The 21,895-nt window shown below is 42.1% G+C and overlaps 2 long non-coding RNA genes across 2 annotated transcripts; both read left to right on the top strand.

The window, feature by feature from the left end:
- The first annotated feature begins 750 nt into the window (after positions 1-750).
- LOC139594046 (uncharacterized) lies at positions 751-7,726 on the top strand. The gene is made up of 3 exons (XR_011680498.1): positions 751-901; positions 4,362-4,641; positions 7,208-7,726. It is a non-coding gene; the product is annotated as an uncharacterized lncRNA (long non-coding RNA).
- A 5,853-nt stretch (positions 7,727-13,579) lies between these two features.
- Positions 13,580-20,899, top strand: LOC139594045 (uncharacterized). The gene is made up of 5 exons (XR_011680497.1): positions 13,580-14,661; positions 15,163-15,248; positions 16,962-17,175; positions 17,992-18,094; positions 20,753-20,899. It is a non-coding gene; the product is annotated as an uncharacterized lncRNA (long non-coding RNA).
- Positions 20,900-21,895: the final 996 nt, after the last annotated feature.

The raw sequence follows: 21,895 nt of genomic DNA, 5'->3' as shown, positions 1-21,895 counted from the left end.
TCCCCATGGCCAGCAGAGATGGTGGCCAGGCAAGCTGGTCAGAATGGAATCATCCACCCTCAAAGGCAATGCCCAGCAGCAATCCTGCCAGAGCCATGGGGCACTGCTGGAAGCACCACCGTGCCCCACTGGAGTCCCAGGCATGAGGAATGCAGGGTGTGTGTCCAGACCCAGAGCACTGGGTGTGAGGAAGAGGATGCTGGTTCCTGGGAGCACACTGAATGCCTCCCTGCAGGCTGTTGCTGTTGGGAGCGTTTGGGAAGTTGGCTCTTTGAAAAGGGGAGTGCACCCACTCAGGGGAGCCTGGAGGAGAGCAGAGATGACTCTGTGCTTGGCTGTGGTCCCTGTCCACTCCCCAGAAGATAAAGGGGAAGCTGTGCTTCAATTAAAGGACAGCAATGTAGCTGAGTGTCCCTAAATCACCTTTCTTTGGCATGTACCCTGTCCCTAGAAGACAGCCATGCACGGTCCCCCAGAACAGACAGCAAAATAAGCCTCCTTTACCTAGAGATGCAATTTCACATTCTTCTTTTCATGTTCTTTTCACATGATTTTAAACAGACAGCAAAATAAGCCTCCTTTACCCAGGGATGCAATTTCACATTCTTCTTTTCATGTTCTTTTCACATTATTCTAAACTTTAGGAAGTTGTGTTAATTATAGCGTACCATTAATTGTTGGTTTTGCTTTCGGAGAGCAAAAATCCCTCCGATTTTTAAATTTTCTTTGATTCCCATAGGAAATGCCATAGGACCCTGTTCCAATTTACCATTCTAAGCCATGCACACAGTTGTTTGCTTGGATCCCAAGGAGATTAAAGGATGAGGGGACTATAAATGCCACTGGATTTCTTTCCTTAGGCAGCCTGTGGAGATGAATCCTGCGTCAGCAGTCGCAACTGGTGAGCTCCCTCTTGGCTTCAGTTCTGCTAAAACTTCACTTTGTCTTCATGAAGTCAGGTTGACCTTCTAGTTTGGTTGTTAATCAAAAGTCTCAATTCCTCAATATTATGGGTTCAGTTTCCAGGAAACACTAATCTTACACTCGTTACAATCACTGTAGGTCAATGAGCCCCCACCACCATGCAGCGCATTGGGCTCATTTTCCAAACCAGCACAGTTAGGGCAGGTTTTGGGCCAAAAGCCACCTTCCTAATAAGCTTAAACTGTAGTGGACTGACAGTTGTGTTGCTGTCAAGCAGGGCTTATTTCACACCAGCGGTATTCATCAGGTATTGCAAACATTTATGGTCAAGTTAAGCTCATGCAACAAGAGGTCAACATAATCCTACACCACCCCCCAAAAAAAATCATAACTAGAATACTTGAATACTGATGATGCTAACAAATGTTTCACAATGGCAATGGTTTAAAAAAAATATATAAGTGTCTAAATACCTTATACTTTGAATAATGAATATGCTGGAGAAGTTTGTCAGCATTTAGCAATCAGTTCATGCATTCCTCAACCAGAGCAGTTGTGCAGGCACAGCTTTAGTGCCAGTGTGCAGCTCTGCTTGCCCGACACATGTATCACTGAAAAGTCAAGGACCAAGGAGTTATTTACTTCACATCAATTGTTTTTGTTCTCCATTCACTTTATTTTTCTTTGGAAATGTCACCTGGAATTTGGCATGTAAGGGTTTAGGTATCTGAAGGGAGGCCACAGCATGAGCACAGATCAGATTGCTTTTCCTTGTTAAACTCCCCCCTTTGCATTCCAGCCTGACAAAGTTTTGTTGGAGTTACTCAGTACATAGATAACTAAGTGCTTTAAATACTAATTAAAATATATGATGTTTAACTGTTGGCTTATGCCATTTGTTTATGATGGAAGACAGCAGGGAAGCAGGATCATCTATTATAATTATCAGCAGAGTATTTCTTTTCATCTCTTCCTATCCAAGCAATAAGTATGTCCAGGCACTGACTTGGTTCTTGTAAACATCCTTGTTTCCAACAGAATTTCTTCCTGTACCTTTCCATTGTCTTATCTTTCAATTCACCCTGAATCTACCTTAAAACAATACATTTCAAGTTCCTTCTTTTTTTTTTTTTTTTTTTAATACTTGGAAAGTTCTGTTGGAATTGTTTCTGGCCAGCAAGCTTGCTGCCCTGGTCTCAGTATGCAGAAGCGTGTTCCCATTAATCAAAGGAAAAGTTGAGTAAAGTGGTACAATCCACATCCTCATTTTGAAAAATTAAAAGGCAGTATCATTATTAAAAGGCAGTTCTGCTGAATGTTTTCTGATGGAGGGAGAATTGGGACACACTACACTGTCCAATGACTTTGCCAAAGATATGACACCCAGAGACACAATAAATGGATGTATAAATAGTAATTGTTCTGAAAAGGGTAGTCATAAATCACAAAGTGAGTTGCAGGAGGTTTCTTTCTTGGTGATACTTGAAATGTGATCTATGTTAAATTAAAATAAAATCAGATTTTCTCTTTTGGTTGTGTTGAAATGATTTAGAAACCTGAAATGCAATTTCCCTGAAGCAGAATCCTATGCAAACTACGAAGCTCTGCAGTAAACATTAGATCAAGGTTTGCAAAAGGAGGGGTTTATTGAAGAGTACAAACCAGCAATTTGTTGGAGTAAGAGGTTATTAATCATGCTACACTTAGGGTTAGCAAAGCTCTGGCCTTGAATCAGCAACGCACTACAAAAAATTGAATCACTCCAGTAAGAACAAATAAGTAGCTCTGTGAAGTTCTGCAGTGGATCTCAAAAGACCTTTTCCCTTGCAAAACAGCCCTCAGTTGTCATGAAAAATGATCCTTGTATTTGTTCTGATCATTTATCAGCAGAATTTGACCCATCTCATGCCTGTCTGTAGATATTTCCCAGGGTTCATCCACAGTGCGCATGTGGAGACATTACCTGCAGATCACCACTTCCCTTTCTTCCCTGAACAACATCTGTCTTTATATGTACATAGCCCAGGAAGCAGAACTGCTGAAAACTTGGAACCTGAAAAGTTTGCAGGACAGCTGACAGTTTGAGGACCTTATCAAAAGGTGTTTCTTCCTAAGAGTTGGGGTCCTGCAGATGTGCCCCTGCAGAAATGATCCAAGTCTGTTTTAACTACTGGACCAGACAGAGCATTCATAGGGCACTTTGAAGCCTGGGTCCAGAAATCCTCTGGCCACTTCCCTGTCCTCTTCCAGGGGCCTCTCCACGACCAAGTTTCTGCTGTGCCTATAGCTGTGGTGTTTAGGCTGGCTTCTCCAGCTGCAATTCCCTGTAATAACATCAGGAAGTAGACCCTCGATAAGATTTGGAAACAGGGACTGGCTCAATTATGCAGCTATGTGACCTTATTTTATTTCCTTTGGTTTCACAGTCTGCCTCTTGTCCTGCTGCTTGTTTGTCACACTCCCTTGTGCTCTGGTTTAGATCAAATGAGCTCTCTTTCTGTTTGTGTAGCTTAGGATATGCAGACACACCAGGAAAACAGCCTGGGGTCTTGAAAAACACAGATTTGCTTAGGGAAGGACTGTTTTGGAAAGGTGGAGGGAGAAAAGGGAACCTTGTCAATAGGATAAGGGGTGATGGTTTTAACCTAAAAGAGGGTTGATTTAGGGATAAGGAAGATGTTTTTACAATGAGGATGGTGAGGCTTTGGAACTGGTTCTCCAGAGAAGCTGCTGTGGCTGCCCCATTCCTGAAAGTCAGTCAGGTTGGATAGTTCTTGGAGAAACCTGGTCTAGTGGAAGATGTCTCTGCCCATGGTAGGGAATTAGACTACATGAACTCAAAACATCCCTTCCAACCCAAGCTATTCTATGAATCTATGAAGAAAGTTGGCAGTCATAACGGCACCAGGGTGAAAGTGGATGTAAGCAAGACCTGATGCACCTCACCATCTCTGAGCAGCATCTCTGCCAGCCCAAAGAGAGGCCCTTCCAAGACTATTGTTTTTTTGGTATTCCCATAAATCTGTAGTCAAGGGACAGTATCTTTGCTTGCTTTAAAAGATTATTCTAAAAGAGTAGTGTATCTCTTTTGCTGGGTACCTGAACCCCCAGTTATACAATGCAGGCACTCAAAATACTCAGGCAGCCCATCATATTTATTGATGCACTTTCTGGTTTCATAACTCATTGTCATCAGACACAGTGACTTCCTCAGCAGGAGCCAAGAAGCTAAGCTGACTCCCAGACAGAAATTTCTGGAGTTCAGTGGCAGGAGTAGAAGCCATTGGTAATTTAGGAGTTAGCTGAGGATGTTTCTTTAGTATAGCCTGCAGGTCAGACTTTGCCTGCTAGTAAATAGGTAATAAATAACCACTAACAGTGTCAGCTTCCTCCTATTTATTCCCTTATTCTGTATTCCAAATCTCTTTGTTCCACAGGACAAATGACCTGGTTGGAAAGGCACAAGCCACAGCCAGCTCTCCCTGCTGACTCCTGCTTCCTGTGCAAGTCTGTGGAATTGGTGCCTCAGGCCATCCTGATACCTGCAGCACTGCAGGTAAATCACTGCTGCCATCAGGGAACTCCCAGCCAACCTTGCTGTGTCTCGTCTCTTGCCTATCTGTGAGGCTGACCTGGTCCCCAGCCAGGGATCATTCTCCAGCTGGGAATTTGGCTTTCTAGAAGCAATCTGCTCTTTTTGTGAGAGCAAGCAGTCAGGTATGTTTGCCTTCTTCTTCATTTTTTCTTCTATATTTCGTTTGGTTTATCCACCTTGCTAAATCTGGTTAAAAGGTAACTGTCAGAAGATTGATGCAATAAATTTCATGCTGTACCTGCAGTAAGCAAAGTTTTCTCTGCTGATTATTCATCCAGCTCCTGGAGTTTGGACAGGTAGTTTGTATTAATAAAATATACTCTGATATCAAAACATTTTTCAAGCCAAATCTATTAATTACTTTTTCCATTATCTGCCTGGCTCTACACATGAATAAATGAAAAGAAACAGAGAAGACAGAGACATGACAAGATCTGTTATGTAAATCACTCTGTACATCCCGAACTATCTTCTGGGGCAGTACTAACTAATTTATGACAGGTCACCCAATAGTTATTAATAAGTTATTAAATTGACAAAAAATAGATCCAGTAATACTTCTTGAATTAACAATACCTGACTCACAACTTGAACTAGCCTGTTTGGCAAAAAGGGACAAAAATTATGGCAAGTTTCAAGCTCTATGTTCAGAAAATTGCATTTTTCTCTGTGTGTGAGTAGCTGCTAAATCCCTTTGCAATATCTGGGAAAGTTTTATCATTGCATTGCTTCACTGCACAGCCCATTTCCTCACCTGAAGGGATGGAGGAAACACTTGTGCCCTCCACTTGGGTATCACCCAAGGTATTGCAGATCCCAGTTTGCTCTGGACCATCCCAGTGACATTTTCCAGTTTCAGGATTTGACTAACTGCTTGAGCCTGACTTTGGGTACACTTTGAGTTTTCCAGAGGCATGAGCACAGATCTGAAAATCTGAATATCATGGGTATGTGCTAAAGCTATGTGTAATTATTGAAATTAAATTGTCACAGAGTAGGGTTGGATAAAACAGTAGGAAGAAATTCTTCCCTGTGAGGGTGGTGAGGCCTCCTTGCCCAGAGAATCTGTGGATGGATGACCCATCCCTGGAAAAATTCAAAGCCAAGTTAGATGGGGCTTGGAAAATCTAGAATAGTGGAAGGTGTCTCTGTCCACAGCAGGGGGTTGGAAAAACATGGGCTTGGTTCCTTCCCATCCAAATCATTCCATAATTCTATGAAAATGCATTTCCCCTTTGCCAGTGAAGAACTGCTCCACAGATGTGTGCCCTCAATGTATCTTAGGTCCAGATTATTTCTCTCCATGTCCTCTGCAGCCTCTGTGTTTCCTCTCATTATGTTAATGGGTGTCCATGTGTTGTGGACTCTGCTTGCCTTTGCTTGAATTTTGCATTGAGCTTTCAATTAGAGGGATTCAAACTGATTATTCTGGCACCACTTTCCCCTCCAGAAATCCAACTCTTATTGCACATCAATTTTTAAAAAGGTGTTACTGATACTCAAGGAGCTGTCAGATATCTGCTGTGCCTAAGGACAAGGGAATAAACTCACCTGGAATTAGAATAAAACTGCTTCCCATAACCATGGAATCACATGTCCATGGGATGGCAGGGGGTGACACACCTCTGCTGGAAGACCTGTCTTTACATCCCCTAACCTGAAAACTGGGAATTTGATGAGAGAGAGGAAGGTAGTACAAGACTCATTTCAAGCAGAGGGAATATTTTGGTCAGAATTTTTTTTCAAATGCATTAATATTGGGTGGGTTCTCACATCCCCAACTATGAATCATTTGAAGTTTGCCCTCATGTCTTTCATTAGACAAGGATATTTGCTTAATTTTCCACCCATTTTTCTTCCTTTTGTCACCTCAGCTTTGCTGCCTTCAAGGAAAAAATATGTTCCAGAGGCTGCTTTGCCCATGTAAAGTGCCCAGGATTATTTAGTTCTGGTGCTGTTCATCTCCCAGTGATGCAGCCTGAAACTCAGCCCCTACCTATCTGTAATCCAACCTACCTTTCCTAAGCAGGAGTTAACTCTTTATTTGTCAAAGGACTCGTGCCTTATCTGCTGCAGGATCAGTCACATAGAAATTTCCTCCCCTGAGCCCCAGCCTGTTGCCTCAGTGGTGCAGGAAAGACATGCTGTCAGCTCAGTCCCACTTTCTCCTCAAAGGCATTATAGGATCCTGGAATGGTTTGGGTTGGAACGGACCTTAGAGATCATTTTTTCCAACCCCTGCCTTGAACAAGAGACACCTTCCACTAGACCAGATTACTCAAAGCCCTGCCCAACCTGGCTAAGTTCAGTTTAGCTGAGTTCAGCTGATTAATGCCATTGTTATTCCAAGCTGTTACTGTACAGGTTTGTATTGGGTTTTGGTGTGCTTGAGCTATTAGTGCTACTGATACAGCAATATTGCAAATGCTGGTGTTATTGATAGAAATGCAGTTGCCTTGTGTTGATGTTTTTTGAAGATTGAATATCATCTGATAGAAATAATCTCAGGAAGAGAAGTGTTCTGGTTTCCACACTCAGGGAACTATTTGTATGCAAGATTTTGAATTCTCCATTTCAAACATACCTGAGAAATAATTATGTAAAGTTAAACCAGTTTAGAGATTGCCGAAGAGGTGCAGAAGTTGGAGAATGGAGTGAGCTCATGTCTGTGTCCTTGTGATCCTCCAGCTTCCCTGAAACCACTCTCCACCACTTTGAAGGAGTTGCAAGTGCTACATCACTGTGTGGTGATGCAGGGCTAGGCTCACTCCAGTTAGAAGACCCTGACTGAGGATGATGAGAGCTGCCAACAGCACATTTTGCAGATGCCTGCTGGCTCTGGAGACCTTTCCCAGCCCCAGTGGTGTCAAACAGCCCAAACATTACTGACCCTTCCAGCCTGAGGTAAAAAACCATCTGCATGCAACAGCTTTGGAGGAGGCCTGATGGCATGGGACTGGGAGCTGGGTGGAAGGGGCTTGATTCTGCCACTTGATTTATTGGCTGGTCATATTAATTTGCTTTGTTGTGAGAGAGGATCATTATGTTGCCAGGTGTTTATTCCAATTGGACAGTGAATCTAGCTAATTGCCAGGGCAGGCACCCAGAGCTTGGGAACAACCTCTCATGAAAACAAAACAAAAACTTAATGTAAACAAACAACACAAAACATCTTAAAAAGGAAACCTCTTCAGCTATTGAGTGGGGAGGAATGGGAAAGGAATTTAGGGCAGGCTGGGGTTGTGAACCCAGCAGCACAGCCTGGAGCAGAGCTTTGGCCCTCAAAGCCCAGGTAGGACTTGTCTCAGGGCTGTGTCCAGAGAGGATGCTCATCTCTGCTTCCCAAGAGAGGAGTTCAGGAATTCCCCTGCAAGGGAGGAGAGTGAAGCAGAGACAGAAGCAGATGGAGGGATGGGATGGGATGGGATGGGATGGGATGGGATGGGATGGGATGGGATGGGATGGGATGGGATGGGATGGGACGGGATGGGATGGAGTCACTACTCAGGTTCTGCTACCCAGCCAGCAGCAGCCCAAGCCCTGTGTCCCCCAGGACTGGGATGACAGGATCCCAGATTTGTCCTCAGCTCTTTCAACCCCCCTTCTGCCTGGCTTTGTTTAACATCTCCTCCTTATCTACCTGCTCTCCCCAGGTGAGCAGTGTGGGGTGGGGACAACTTCTGATGGCCATCACAAGAAGAATTTGCATTACCTGCATCACCCACCTGGGTACCTGCTTGTTCCTTTGGAGCCCTTAGTGGCATTCTATTTATTTTTTATTCTCACAGGTTATAGGCAGTTCCTTTTTTCCTTCCCACATTGTTAATGTAATTGTTAAAATTTTGAAGGCTGCTGGGCACATTGGAGGGATATGTCCTCAGTGTCTCAGTAAGAGATAACTTTCCTCCAGGTTTTTAGCAACAATGCCATAAATTATTACCCCGACATAGAATTTAATTGCACAGTTAAAAACATCATTTACAAGGCTTTTAGCATGCCCTTCTAAATTCTCCACTTTTTCATCTAATCTCTGTAGGCCCTTGTTACATTTGCAGAGACCTGTATGGGTTTCATTCCTGTTAAACATGTCAGTAAATCACAGCAGGAAAAAACCCTGACACATTTCCCTAGGAATTTTCTCTGCTGCCTGAGCTCCCAGCCCTGTGGCTTCCCGTTCAATAGGTCAGCCCAAACCCCATTTGTCATTGCTCTTTAATTACTGTGGAACCTCTAATCCAGGCCACAAATTCCTCCCTGCTCATACTTCTTTTTACTTCAGAATGCGTATCTAATAGCAACCAAGGACTTTTCCTATTTTCTCACTTGGAATCTGTTTTGGGAGCTTGGAATTGCTATCTAACTGAATCAGTAACATCTGTGACTTCAGGGCAGCTTGAGTGGGAATAGTTAGGGGGTTAGACAGATTTCCTGCATTTTAGGGCTCCTTTCCTCTGAAGAGGCTGCTTTGGGACAATTCAGTTCCATTTAATACTGCTTCTTCCTTTTTAGTTCCCATTTATTTTTTGTTGGTTAACCCCATCTCTGCCTCCTCTTTCTTCCTTTCCCCCATCCCTCCAAGTTGCTTAGGTTTTTCAGAAATTAAAATTATTTTAAAGAACCTCGCCAACATTTTGAAAAGTTTCAGTTTCAAACACATGAAAAGGAAAAGTCAGAAGGGATTCCTAGAACTGTACTGCAGCTTGCAGGTATGGCTTTGATTTTCCTTTTGGCAGGCTTTTGCCATTCCCTCTTTCATTGCCCTTCCAAGAATCACTGCTGGGTGCCTAAAGACCTGTATGCTTCTTACACTTGGCAGGAGCAGATAACAGGAATGCTACAGTTTGGGCTTTGAAAGATTAAAAGCAACATTTATTCCTTACAGTACTTTCAAACTTCCTCAAGTTAATTTAAAAGACATTTTTGAGGATGCTTAACTACTAATACTGGATTTTTCTAAACTTTTTTTTTCTTAAATTCTGCCCATGCCATACCTGTTATTTAAACCAAATAAGAGGTGGATTAAAGTCAGTGCAATTCTTTAAAGTGCATTAACTATTTTGAGCAGTCCTTGGAAGGGGTACCCTGTGCCTCTGTGACTGGTCTCTTTATGATATCTTTGTAAAAGTTCTGGCAAGGAATGACCAGTTTGTGAGTCAATTTCCATTTCTCAGAAACTTTTTGCTTCTGGTAACCAACCTCATTGCTAGTCGAGTACACAACACAAGTATCCCTTCCCTGCCTGGTGGAGCAGCTGATAAATTATTCATACAGCTAATGAGGATTTTGAATTTCCAGGCAAACTGTGATGGCATTTTTAAAGGCTTGCATCACTTCAGCACCATTTTCCCCACACCTGAATGCTTCAGGCACGCAGGTGTTTTAATCACCAAGGCAGAGCATTGCCCCTCTCTCCTCCTCCAAGTGCTTTGCTCCAACAGGAGTCCTGTGGCTATTTTGTCTGTTTGTCTGCATGAGGATTTTTCTGTGCTAATAAACGTGAGGGGAAAGGGGAATCTGAGAGGGCTGAATTAATTGCCAAAAGGGATCACATAACTTGCCTTATATTAATTTTGAAATGACAAGACACAGGTGCACTTGAAGTGATGTTTCAATGGATGTTAGCATTTAAGGTCCCTTCATATGTTTTTCCTTCCTATGGATCTTACTTTAGCTGGAGCATATCAGAAAAAAAATATATCAGAGTAAGGAATCTCCTGCTGAAGTAGAGTTCCATGATGTGAAAGGGCTGATTATGTTTATATTACGTGTTCTCCTGAGAAAGAACCAAGCCCCCAGCTAGGAGGGGAAGAAAGGTCACTGAAACTGAAGAAACAACTGACTCAGTGTCTTAATTCTGAAGGAAATGAGCCCTTTGGAGATGAGAGGGGCTTTCTGATCTACTTCAGGGCAAGGCATGCAACTATGAAAATAAGCCTTTCCTGCTATGTTGAAGAATAAAGCAGCAAATCAGAAAGACTGGGGACTGGAAGTAAAAAAATATTTACACTGATTTTTATTTTTACCTTTAAATGCTCCACATGTGATTGGCAAAGCTATATAATTCTCCCAGATTATCATCTGCAGCATCCTTGAGAAGAATTTGAGAAAGAAAGACTAACAATGAATTCATTCTTTTTTGCATGTGACAGCCAGACTTCATGTCTGGGCTGGAAAGAGCCTTCCCATTGCTGGCCAGCCTGGTGGCATGGGGTCCTGAAAATCTCACATCTCCTGCACCCACCTCACACGAACATTTGAATGTGGAGGAGGTGATAGAAGGACCCACTGCCCAAAAAGCCCTGAACAGGGATTTTGGTATGTGTGTATTGCACTTCAAATGAGGACCTGAGCCTGGATTTGAGCCCTAACTCACCTTCAGCCCACTCTTTGTGGAGCTGAGCTTGCAGGGGCTTTTGCTGAACGTGAGAATTAGAAACTTGCATCACTGCTGGTCCTTGTCCTGGGAAATGCCCTGGATGGGATGGCCTAGGACAGTTCTTCTGTCCTGCTTGCCCTCACAAGTATGTCCCAAGAGCACAAAATCCTTCCCATAAATGTCACCACAAGGGACAGTGTCACCTGCGAGCAGCAGGAAGGGAGGGATACTTGCAGAACACTGCAGATTTCTACTGTTGAAGTACAGATGGCAAATTGAATTTGGCTCTAAACAACTAAAAATGGTCTTAAACTTAGCTTGTTCACTTCCTTGGCATCATAGTGGACACAGTCTTTGTGGTCATAGATAAGGACAAGGAGTGTACTGTCAGTTTTTACCACAGGTTGTGTTGGTGAAGGCACAAATGGCTCTCGGGGGCTGCCAAGGTTTTAGAAATGTGCTGAGAAATCAAAATCCTCATTTAAACTGCAACAGCATCATGAAGTATGAGCTGTATAAATCTTTACAGATTATTGGTCACCTAAATAGATAGACTTGAGAGCTTTAGTGCTTGTGCCAGTCATCCAGTCAATTTTGGGCAAGAGTTTTGCTCTGAAAAAAATCAAATGGAGCAACTACAGCTACTCCCACCATAGCAGTAGGCACAGCACACACTGACGGCAAATCTTAGAACAAAAGTGACCATTTTGGAAAAGCAAATCACCCTGGAAGTTGATCAGAAATGCAACAGAGGATGGTTTTTAATGGCTTTAGGGGGAATATTAAGATTTATTCCTGTAAAGACTTACTCAGCATGTTGCACAAACTCCTCTTAGCGCACTAATAAGTCAATGTGTTACCAAACGCTTTGCCATTATAATTACAGCCACATGTTGTCCTTTTTACAAATAGGTCTGGCTTAATTGCATCATTTTTCAGCAGGATTTATGTGGTCCTGCTTAATCTAAAATTAGTACATGCACAAATGAAGTGCAAACTATTTTCCATCACTGAACTGTGAAATGTTTTCCAGAATAGAGATATACCAACATGTTCCTAAAAAGATGCAATAAACAGTCAGGCAACTTTCTGATTTGTGTGTGAGCCTGCACCTATGCAAGTTTGTTAAAAGTAAGGGAAAATATACTAAAATATACGTTAACTACATAATGACAAAAAAGTCAGCTAAATGGTCTAAATCAAGTAGTCTTTTTTGATTATCACTGGTAAAACAATGGATGGGGGAAATCATAAATCTATCCTGATATTGCTAGCTCTCAGCATTTATTAAATACAGTAAGAGCTTATGTGTTTTATATATTACATCAAACTATCACGTGTAAATATATCACATTTATAAGATGTGACATAGGCCAAGATTGTGTTGGCCTAAATTCTAAGTTACTTTCACTAATATTCCATATTGCCTATGTAGCTCTGAGGGCCTAAGGACGTGTATAGGGCATAGCAGAGATAAGAGTTTGGAGTACCTGAACCTAGGCCAGATATCACAATTGCCATCCCTACACACTGACTGGAAGCTTGGAACATGCATGACTTCCAAGAGTGTTAGAACTTAGACATTAAAATAAAAAAGCATGGCCCAATCCCAGCTAGATGCAAAAGCCTAATGCTAGAAGTAGATTAAATCCTCTTTAAGTTTGTATCTCATTGGGAAAAGTTACTTTGACTTTAGCAGAGTGGAGATCTTGCCATCCAGAATGGAGATTTACTTCCTGCTGTGAGGAAGTCTGCTGAATTTTAGTGAGTAAATCAGAATGTCAAGAGAGATTCTGATATTGCTTAATCACTAATGTAGAAGTCCTAAGCTTTGTTCTTTCTCTAAACATGGCCGCTTCTTTCTCAATTTATTGATAGATGAGTGCAGTTTTTGAGAGCTACTCAGTTTTGTGTGAAACATGGTTTGGGTAGAAAGTAAGAGAAAGGCTCTATTACTACAGCTACTTGAATATTAAAAATAGCCCTTGGTTTAAATTTTATGTTCCTGATTTTACTCCTTTAAAATATTTCTCCTTGTGTGTCTCAATGGGCCCAAATTCCAAAGAGTTACTTCAATCAGGGCACCCACTACCTGTACAATGTGCTTTCAGCCATGAGAAATGCTGATGGCTATGGGTAGGAGTGGGTTAACACACTTCCAAACAGTAGCTTGCAGGTCAGTGCCATTTCTCTGTGCCTCATCATGTCACCACAGTAATTCACACTCTGAAACTTTAAGGTTATAGCTGCAAACGTGCTGCAAACAGAAGCTTTGGAGCTGTCTCTGAAATAAGGCTGATCCTGAATGAGCAGAGTGTTCCTTGGTGCTCCTTGCCATCCACAAGACACCTCTCTGCTTCTGTGCTTGGCTTAAAGTGAGGGTTCTCGTGGGCATAAGATATCTCATAAACCAGTAGTGGATGTCTGGATTCATAATTCCTGGCAGCCCTTTAATCTGGATCCTTGGAGATAACAACAGATATGTGCCCAAAACAGGGCCCTTGGTCCTTCAGTGGTTCATGACTGTACTGGTGTTTGAACCAGGGCACCAACCCTGACATCTTCCCTGCTGCCTCCAGCCCATTCACAGCTTCTGCTCTTCCTAAGAATGTTTATTTTGTAAATCAATGGCAAAGGCTCAGGCTGAGGGATTTGCTACCATTTGTAAATCAGGAGTTGAGCATTTGCCTGGTATTTCTCACATAGATTTTTCCAAAAGCACTTTTATGAAAGCATTTAAGCACCTATTTTGCTTGGTAAGAGCAAAGTGTGATGCAGGAGTAGGATGCAGGTGTTACAATCACATTTGGAAAAATTATACATGAAAAGGAGGCCCTGAGGAATTTTAGAGAACATTTTCCCAAGGAGATGTGACATCCTCCATGGATATGGCACCACTCCCTGTTAAACAGCCTTGCCCTTTCTGGTGCAAAGGAGATTTGAACCACTTTGGCTTCTTGTGCAGGACACAAGTCTTGCATAGAGCAGGAAACTGCCCTTGGAGTTGGGTCTTCCAAAATAATGATCCACTAAACAAAAGCAAGGGAAGAAGAGTGCTCTGCCATCTGCTATGTAAGTAAAGAATTTATAATGTTCTGTAATTTTTGGTTACTGCCACAACCAAATGAGCATTTTTGGTGCTGAGTGTACGGTTTTGAACACCTTCAGGTGAACAGTTTCTGCCTGCTCTAATGTTATTGTTGAGTATTTCTCTGGAGGGTGTTCCCCAGCCTGTCAGAGTGTCAGGGGAGCCATCTCCATCTGCTGAACACTCCTCAGGTGAACTACTGACCTCCACCCATCCAACACCTGCAACTCCTGCCAGCTGCTCAGCCATGGCCACCAGGCTGCCGAGTGACACCGAGCGAGATGCACCCACAACAGCTCGGAGGAAACAGGGCGGCTTTTTAATAGACTTTAAAATGAAATAGGAATCAAAACTCCTTCTGACAGAGGTAAAGCTGAAAGCAACTCCAAGCCTTTCTTGAGCAGAAAGGCTGCTCCTGGCTGCTACTCCCAGGAACGAGCACTGTCATCCGCTGAACACTTCAACCACACTAAAGAAGGCACCTGGACTCAGAAGATCGAAGATCTGCTCAGTTTTCTCAGGTTGGATATTCTGGTATTTCTGGTGCATCCTGCATATGTAGAAGCAGCAAAATTTATCTTGGGGAGCAGAGGCATCAGCTCGGAGAGGGGACAGATGGTGAACGCTACGGAGACCAAGCTATGGCTCAATCTTCCTAGAGGGAGCAGGTCCTGCAAGGTAGGAAAAGTGGTTTTAAATGACACAAAAGTGTTCTGTTGGTTTAGGTGAGTCCCATGCTTTTCACAGGGAAAGTTTTCTCCCACCCCATCCTGCTACAGATATCATTCCCTGAATTGAAAGTTCATAAACCTTTTAGAAAACTAGTGTTTGATTTTTAGGCTTTATTATTGTACATGAAGATGGTTTTATTTGTCATGTTATTGTTCCTAGTGTAATTGCTCTTGCAATTAGAAAAGATAATTGATTAAATAATAGCTACAATTCTGAGTTTATTGTGTTTCAAAATATCTACATTTATATTTTTCCTTAAAATTTTGCAATTAAATTTAAAAAAACCCATAAACCAGCAGCATGTTTCTATACCAACTCCTGCAGGCTGTCTGTAGGATGTCTGGGCTGAGGATGAGCTTGAAAAGGATACGTATATGCTCCTGGAATATAAATTAATCCCTAACTTCTCCAAGTCAAATTCACTATATCCTTTTTTTATCTTTTCAGAACAAGGGAAGATATCAGTTAAATTGTCACAAATAAGCTCCAAAGTGTTGTGAAAGAGCAACTGATTTCCTAAATTAATCTGTAAGGTATGTTTTCAGATTTCAGAACCCTCTCCTTAACCTCGGTTCCACAAATAGCTTTATGCTGAGATGAAGTGTAGACAAACACACAATAGAACTTTCTAAGCAGAACTGCTGAGAGGTGTGTGCTATATCCTCTCATAGCAACCATAGGCCCCAGCTCAGCTTTGGAGGCTGAATGGATCCAATGTCATGGTTTCCATGGTTGCACAGGGTTTCATGTACCCAATAACATTAATATTCCAGTCCTTCATAGAATAACTTGTGCAAAGACAATTTTTTTCCTCTTTATTTCCTATCTTAAATTTTTGCTGTCTTAATGACTGAAGTTATAACATGAAAGTTATTCTACTAAAGCTGAAAATGTTGTTGAGATTGTCTTAGCATGAGCTCAAGCCTACAGTACTTATGTAAGCAAAATTTCAGGTGCCTCCTGAGACAACACTGTTGGATTTGGCTGATAAAATAATGATGTTTTTTCTCTTTACTAGTTTGTTAGTACCATTTATTTTAACAAGGATTTTGATTGCTCCTAAGAAGTTAAGAATACTGACAATGGCTGACCAGTTTTTGGAATAAAACAGTGTGAGTCTGAGAACTTAGAGGTGGGAACTCAGTTGTGATAATGTGACTCAAATTTTAAGGGAGTGCCCTCTTTTGTGTTTCAGTACTGAGTTGGGAGTGATTACTGTCCTTGCATTTTTTGCTACCTAGGGTTTTCCAAAGCTGTTGGAAGGGTTGGATTTGTCACCTAGGGTTTTCATCCCTGTTGGAAGACGTCCACTACCTCATTTTTTATGTCCTTCTGAAAGATCTTAGTTGTTAATTAAGAGCTGTGGTAACTCTTAAGAGAAGATCACTTCAGAACTACACCTCAGCCAAGTGTCAAAGAAATCTTCTTGACAAATATTGATCTCCTTGGGTAGCTCCAGCAGACTGGGACTTCCCTACACCTTAAAATCCCAACTGCTTGGGTTTTGTGAATGATTCTTTCCAAGGTGACAATAACTCACAGGTGCTGTTCCAGTTCTGGAACAGGCCATGGCTGAATAAGGGATTGAGTAATGGGGAAAACTTGCTGTGGGCATCATGGAGCTGTTTGATTTACAGGAGAAAGAAATGTTCTGGCAGTTCTTTTTAGATGTTTCAAGGCTCAGGGGGCTATCCAGCCCTACTCAAGCATGGGGTGTAAGTATCTAAGTACCACAGAATAAAAGATGCAGAGGTCTGAAGAGAGCTCTTCAGAAACAGAACAGAAAGCTCCCAGAAATTGTCCAAATGAGTGCCACTTTGATATTTATAATGGTTAGTTGCTACTGAGGTGTAATCATTGCTGACTTCTGGCCTCTGCTCTTCAACTGAAAGTCTGAGAGAGCAAATAAAGCTCTCTAAACCTTCCAATGATTCATCTGAAGTGTTTATTATCTGGCTTCCAGATGTGTATCAAAGCATGGTTTACAAAGAAGAACTCCATGTGTAAGAAGATTACATTTTTAGCTTGTGTAAACTGTTGTTTCCCCACCAAAAACAACCAAGTTTCTGTGTGATGTCCCCCAGCAAAGGATCTGCTCTCCAACCAATGCTTAGTTATTGTTCTTGGCTGTGTCCAGGAATATTTCAGACTGTGCTGGAGCTGGGCTCTGAATGCCTTCATTCACTGTATAAATGATCAAAGGAGAGGCTTCTTGATCTTGTGTGTAATAAATCCTCTGCTTTCAGGTCTGCTGAACTGGAGACTATCATAGAAATACTTGTTCCTCATATACAGACCAGGAAGCTGGAGTCAAGTGTTCCTCCTGTTGGGCAAATGCCTCTGGAATTCCACGAATTGCTTGGCACATCTGACAGAGCAGGCAGAAGAATCCCAGCCTTCGTTTCCTGTACAGTCTGCCTGCATGGAGCATGGCTCTGGAGACACTGCTCCCTGCTTCAGGTCAAGTAGTGGCAGGGAGAAGGGGCATCTACCTGAATACCTGAAAAAAATTCAACTAGAAGGAAAGATTTGAATACAAACAGTGTTGGGATAAGCTTATTTTTGGACTTAAAAGTGTTTGTTGTAGAAGTGTTGCCTAGATTTTTAACAAGGATTTGTCTTAGCTTGCAACTCATCTAGCTTTGGTTTGCATCTTGAAGGCGTGTTTAAACAATAGTGGTAAAACAAAAGAAAAACTGATGTGGAAGAGTTTAATGGATCTTGAAAGAAAATAAAGTTGTGGCTTTCTGGTACCTGGACACCTAATAACTTTCTGTGATCTTGTCATGAATCTTGTCAGTGTCTTGTCAGTGCCTTGTCATGACTAAATAATAAAGGAAGGAAATAGTGGTCTATCACAGTCCCTGTCCATTTTTAGCTAAAAATATGCCTGTGATTACCTGTCTGAATTGAATTAATTTTATTTATAAAAAGTAAACAAGGGGTAGCTTGATAATGGGGCTTTTTGTCTGGGACTTGATCAGAAGTAGCCATGGCCACAATTACTCACATTATTCAACTTTTGTGAATTTGAAAACCCTATGGGTTTTTCCCCCTGTGGAGAGTGTATGCATCATTCCCATGCAGAATTCCAGTTGTCCAGATTAAAGAACACAAACTGGACTTTTGAAGTTTTCCAGGGCTTATCATCCATGCCATGCCTTCCTACACTTAGCTGACATAACTAATAAAAAACAAGTGCTAAAATCTGGGAAATCCATGACTGGATTGCTCAATGCATATATGCTAACCTATGTATCACCTTTGTTTGTGCAGTTGTTCAAGAGTCTGCTGGAGAATCCTGCCCTTTCAAATGGGAATTTTGCCAGCTGCATTAACTGGGACAAGATTATTGACTGTCTGAGGCAAAGCTTAGAAGGTAATTGCTGTGTTTAACTGTTAATTCTCTAGCATTATCCCAGTAACTTGTTGATGCATCCAAGAGTTGCTTGATGTCTATATATACACACACCCACGCATGTGCACCCGCCTGCCTTTGGGAATTCCCTCGCCCTTGCTAATGTGAGTGCAGAGATTCACTGGGCTTTCTTATTTTTAAACAGAAAATGTTTGGACTTATGTCCTGTTAAAGGGAGATATTACAAACACAATGTGAAGCTGCCTTTGCGTCTATGTTCATCTCAGAAGCTCAGCAGCTCACCCTTGCACACTGATGGCCGTGGCCCAAGATGCTGAAGATGCAGAAACAGCAAAGGGAAAAGTAACACTGCACATTGCTAACCCCCTGCTGCAGGGGTGGCTCACCCGTTTGGAGGGCTGTGCACAGCCCATGACATCCCTCACTCGGCAGGACCTCTGTGATCTGAGAATTGGTACCTGCCACCCGATGTGTCTCCTGCTGCGAGACAGGTCTATGAAGTAATGGAGCCTGGCTGTCTGCAGTCAGCACTGCTGTACTACATCCAAAGCAAGCTTGCCAGTCAGAAAATGCTGCATTAATCTTTCAGGGAGTGTTTGTTTTGCTTGTTTTGCTAGGCTGAGTTTCAAGCAACTGATAATGTGCTCATGAGCAGTTCTCCTGTTGCAGCCCATTTTTCAAAGGAAGTGTGGAGGCCAAAGCTCCCAAGGTTGGGTGGAACATGGGTTGAAGGGTTATATATGGTCTTGCTTCACTGTGTGAGCTCACAGCGCTTTTGTGTGCATGTTAATACATCTGCAGGTACATTTGGGACACTGGAGTTGTGGCTCTTTGAAGTCTGATGAGTGTTTCAAAAAATATACCTTGGACTTGGTTCTTCTCTGTTGGTACTAATTCTGCTTGTTGGAGTTATCTCACTGCAAATGAGATGTACTTTTGTTTGCTGAGCAATAGCCAAACCTTCTGACTGCTGAAGGAGAAACTGTAAAGGCTTCTGAGGGTTAGATAAGACAAACATTTTACAGGTCACAGGGTTTTAAGTGTTGAAATGCCTGGAATTTCGGGAGGTAAATGACAGTGTGCCTGGCTTGTTCCCACTTGTCCCGGCTGTGTTACTGCTCTGTCCAGTTGCAACACTGAGGTTACAGCTCTCACTTAAAGGCCCATCCTTCCAAGTCTTTTTGCATTTAGCTCCTCTAAGCAAAAAGGAATTTAGACACACAAATAAATTTTAGGATATGGAAAATTCAAGTCTGGAGACTCTTGTATGTGCAGAACCTTTTCTGGACTTTTTTTTGGTGGTTTTTTATTTTAAGATACTCCGTGCTCTTTGATGACTTGCAAAATAAAAATCTTGCAACATTTTCACAAGTGAAGAGAATTTTAGCTCCCAGAGTGAGAACAGAAGGATGCACTGTGATCTTGAGGTCTTTTAGCCTGCTTGTATAGTCTGAAAGAATGTGGCTGGGCAGTGAGTCTGTGACAAAATGACAATTTTTCTGGTGTTGGGATAAAACAAATCCTGTGGATATTTCACGTGCACATGCTTCTCCTACAAACTTTTGCTGAGAATGAATGTTTTACATAAAATCTATTCTGCTAAGAGTACTCCAAAGGTAGTGCTACACAAAACAGTATTTTTTTAAAGTGTATTTTTGGTCATTATATATACCCTCTGCTTAAATTTTAATTAGGAATGTACTTCGAGAAGGTTTTGGGTGGAGAAAGAAGGGTAATAATTAAATTCTTTTCTGCCTATCAGTTTTTGGAAATTTTCCTCTCTTTTACTGTTACCCTAATCTTGCACCTTTTCCTGCTCACAATAAGGGGGATTAAAAATGCAGAAATGAAAAACTAAAAAAAAAAGGAAAAAAACCAGAAGTGTGTTTTTAAATACACCAGTTGGAGAACTGTTTGTACACATTTTCATGTTTCTTTCTGATTTTGGATTAAGTTTCTACTCCAAAGTTCCAATTTCCTGGTTAACATATTGTTCTGGAAGGACCCTGGGCTCATGCAGACCTGGCACACGGCAGGCAGGCTGGCTCAGGGGGGAAAGCTGTTGCTTTTCCTTGCCTGCTGCAGACACAACGCTGTGAGAATTCCCTTGGTATTGAAAAATAGGAAAGTGTTGTGGTATTACACTCAACATTTATTGGTGTGCTAACAGGATCGTTCCTCCAGGCGCAAATAAACATTATAAAACCTCCCTTCCCCAAATGAATCACTTAAAGTGGATGCAAGAGAGGATTTGACATCTTGGATTTTGCTGTGTGGCTCTTTGTGAAGAGCAATGCAAATGCTTTTTATCAGCCTTCAGTTTTCATATGCACCTGTGTCATAGGGCTGGGCTGTGGAGTAGTGCCCTAGGATACACAGGACAAGAGGGAATGGGCTCCAGTTGTGCCAGAGGAGAGTTTAGATTGGGTATTTGCAAAAATTTCTTCACTGAAAGAGTGGTTAAACATTGGAACGGGCTCCCCAGGGAAGTGGTGGGGTCACCATCTAAAAGCAGAAGTGTTCAAAAAACAAGAGACAATTCATAGCAATTCATGGTATGGTTTAGCTGACAAGGTGGAACTTGGCTGATGGTTGGACTTGATGACCTTGGAGTCTTTTCCAGCCTTGATGATTCTGTGATTCTTTGATCCTCTACAGATTTCTGCCCATGATTACCTGAATGCTGTCCATCTCCTGGTGAAGGAAGGTCCCCAGATGGATCATAGTGTGAGGTGCTGTGTCAGATCTGAGTTCAACTATGGGATGCAACGCAACACCTACAGAATATAAGCACACTTTTTCTTGTTAAACCTACCCCCATAATCTGCCTGGGCAAAGTTAGACTTTTTTGCATGTGTCTCAGAAAAATTAATAAAAATTCTTCTGAAAGAAACATAAGATTTTCACATCTTTTGAAATTTCTGCAGTGAGAGTCTGCAGAGTTCAGGCTTGTTACTAAGAACAGCCCAATGTATATTTGAGGGTGAAAAAATAATCATGTCACTTCTTTGGAACGTGATCTAAAGTTCACTGAAGTGAATGAAAAGGCTCCTGTTGGTTTTAAGTGGATCCAGCCTTTACACAGGGAACAGAAGACGTGTGTCTCATCTACTTAAATTTGAAAATGTTATTGGTAATTTGTGTTGATAGAAAGAGCACATGGTAACTTTCTTTCTGCATTTATATAACAGGAGGCAAAAGCTTCGAGTTTGAAAACATTGAGGATGCAGTTGCCTATTTCCAGCACGATGAGAGAGACACAGCCAAGGTCTGGGCTGCTTTAAGAGTAGTTGATGGAAGGCAAAGCATTAGGCACTGGCTTCCCTCAGGCAATGGTGTCCCATTGCCATCCCACCAACAGATGACAACCTGGTGAGCAATGTCACCCTCAAGCTTGCTAAAGGGAAGATGGTTCTTCCTGAAATACCTATATTGATGTTTTATTTGTGGGTTTAAGTGATTATTATATTCTCAGTGAAGCAACTGAGCCAAGGAGTGCTGGAGGTTATCAAGGAATCCACTGTAGATGGGCCAAGTAGGTGCTGCAACCTGGGGAGCTCCCCTGGTACTGCTCTGTGATGGAGTGAGTAGTGCTGGGCTTGGCAGTGCTGGGCTCATGGTTGGACTTGATCTTAAACACCTTTTCCAGCTGCAGTGATTCTGTGATTCATTGACAAATGTTTGGGAGTGCAGGACTGAGCTGTCCACATGGCTGAAAATGCATAACTACTCTTGGTCCCCAGGTGTGATGGATGGGGTTATCTGTGGCTTGAATTAATACAGGAGTAAAAGGAGAAAAGA

This window comes from Agelaius tricolor, unplaced genomic scaffold (assembly GCF_023055355.1).
Source record: "Agelaius tricolor isolate 1412-34295 unplaced genomic scaffold, bAgeTri1.0.p SCAF_11, whole genome shotgun sequence".
Classification (NCBI taxonomy): Eukaryota; Metazoa; Chordata; class Aves; order Passeriformes; family Icteridae; genus Agelaius; species Agelaius tricolor.
This window is presented reverse-complemented; position numbering and strand designations above follow the sequence as displayed.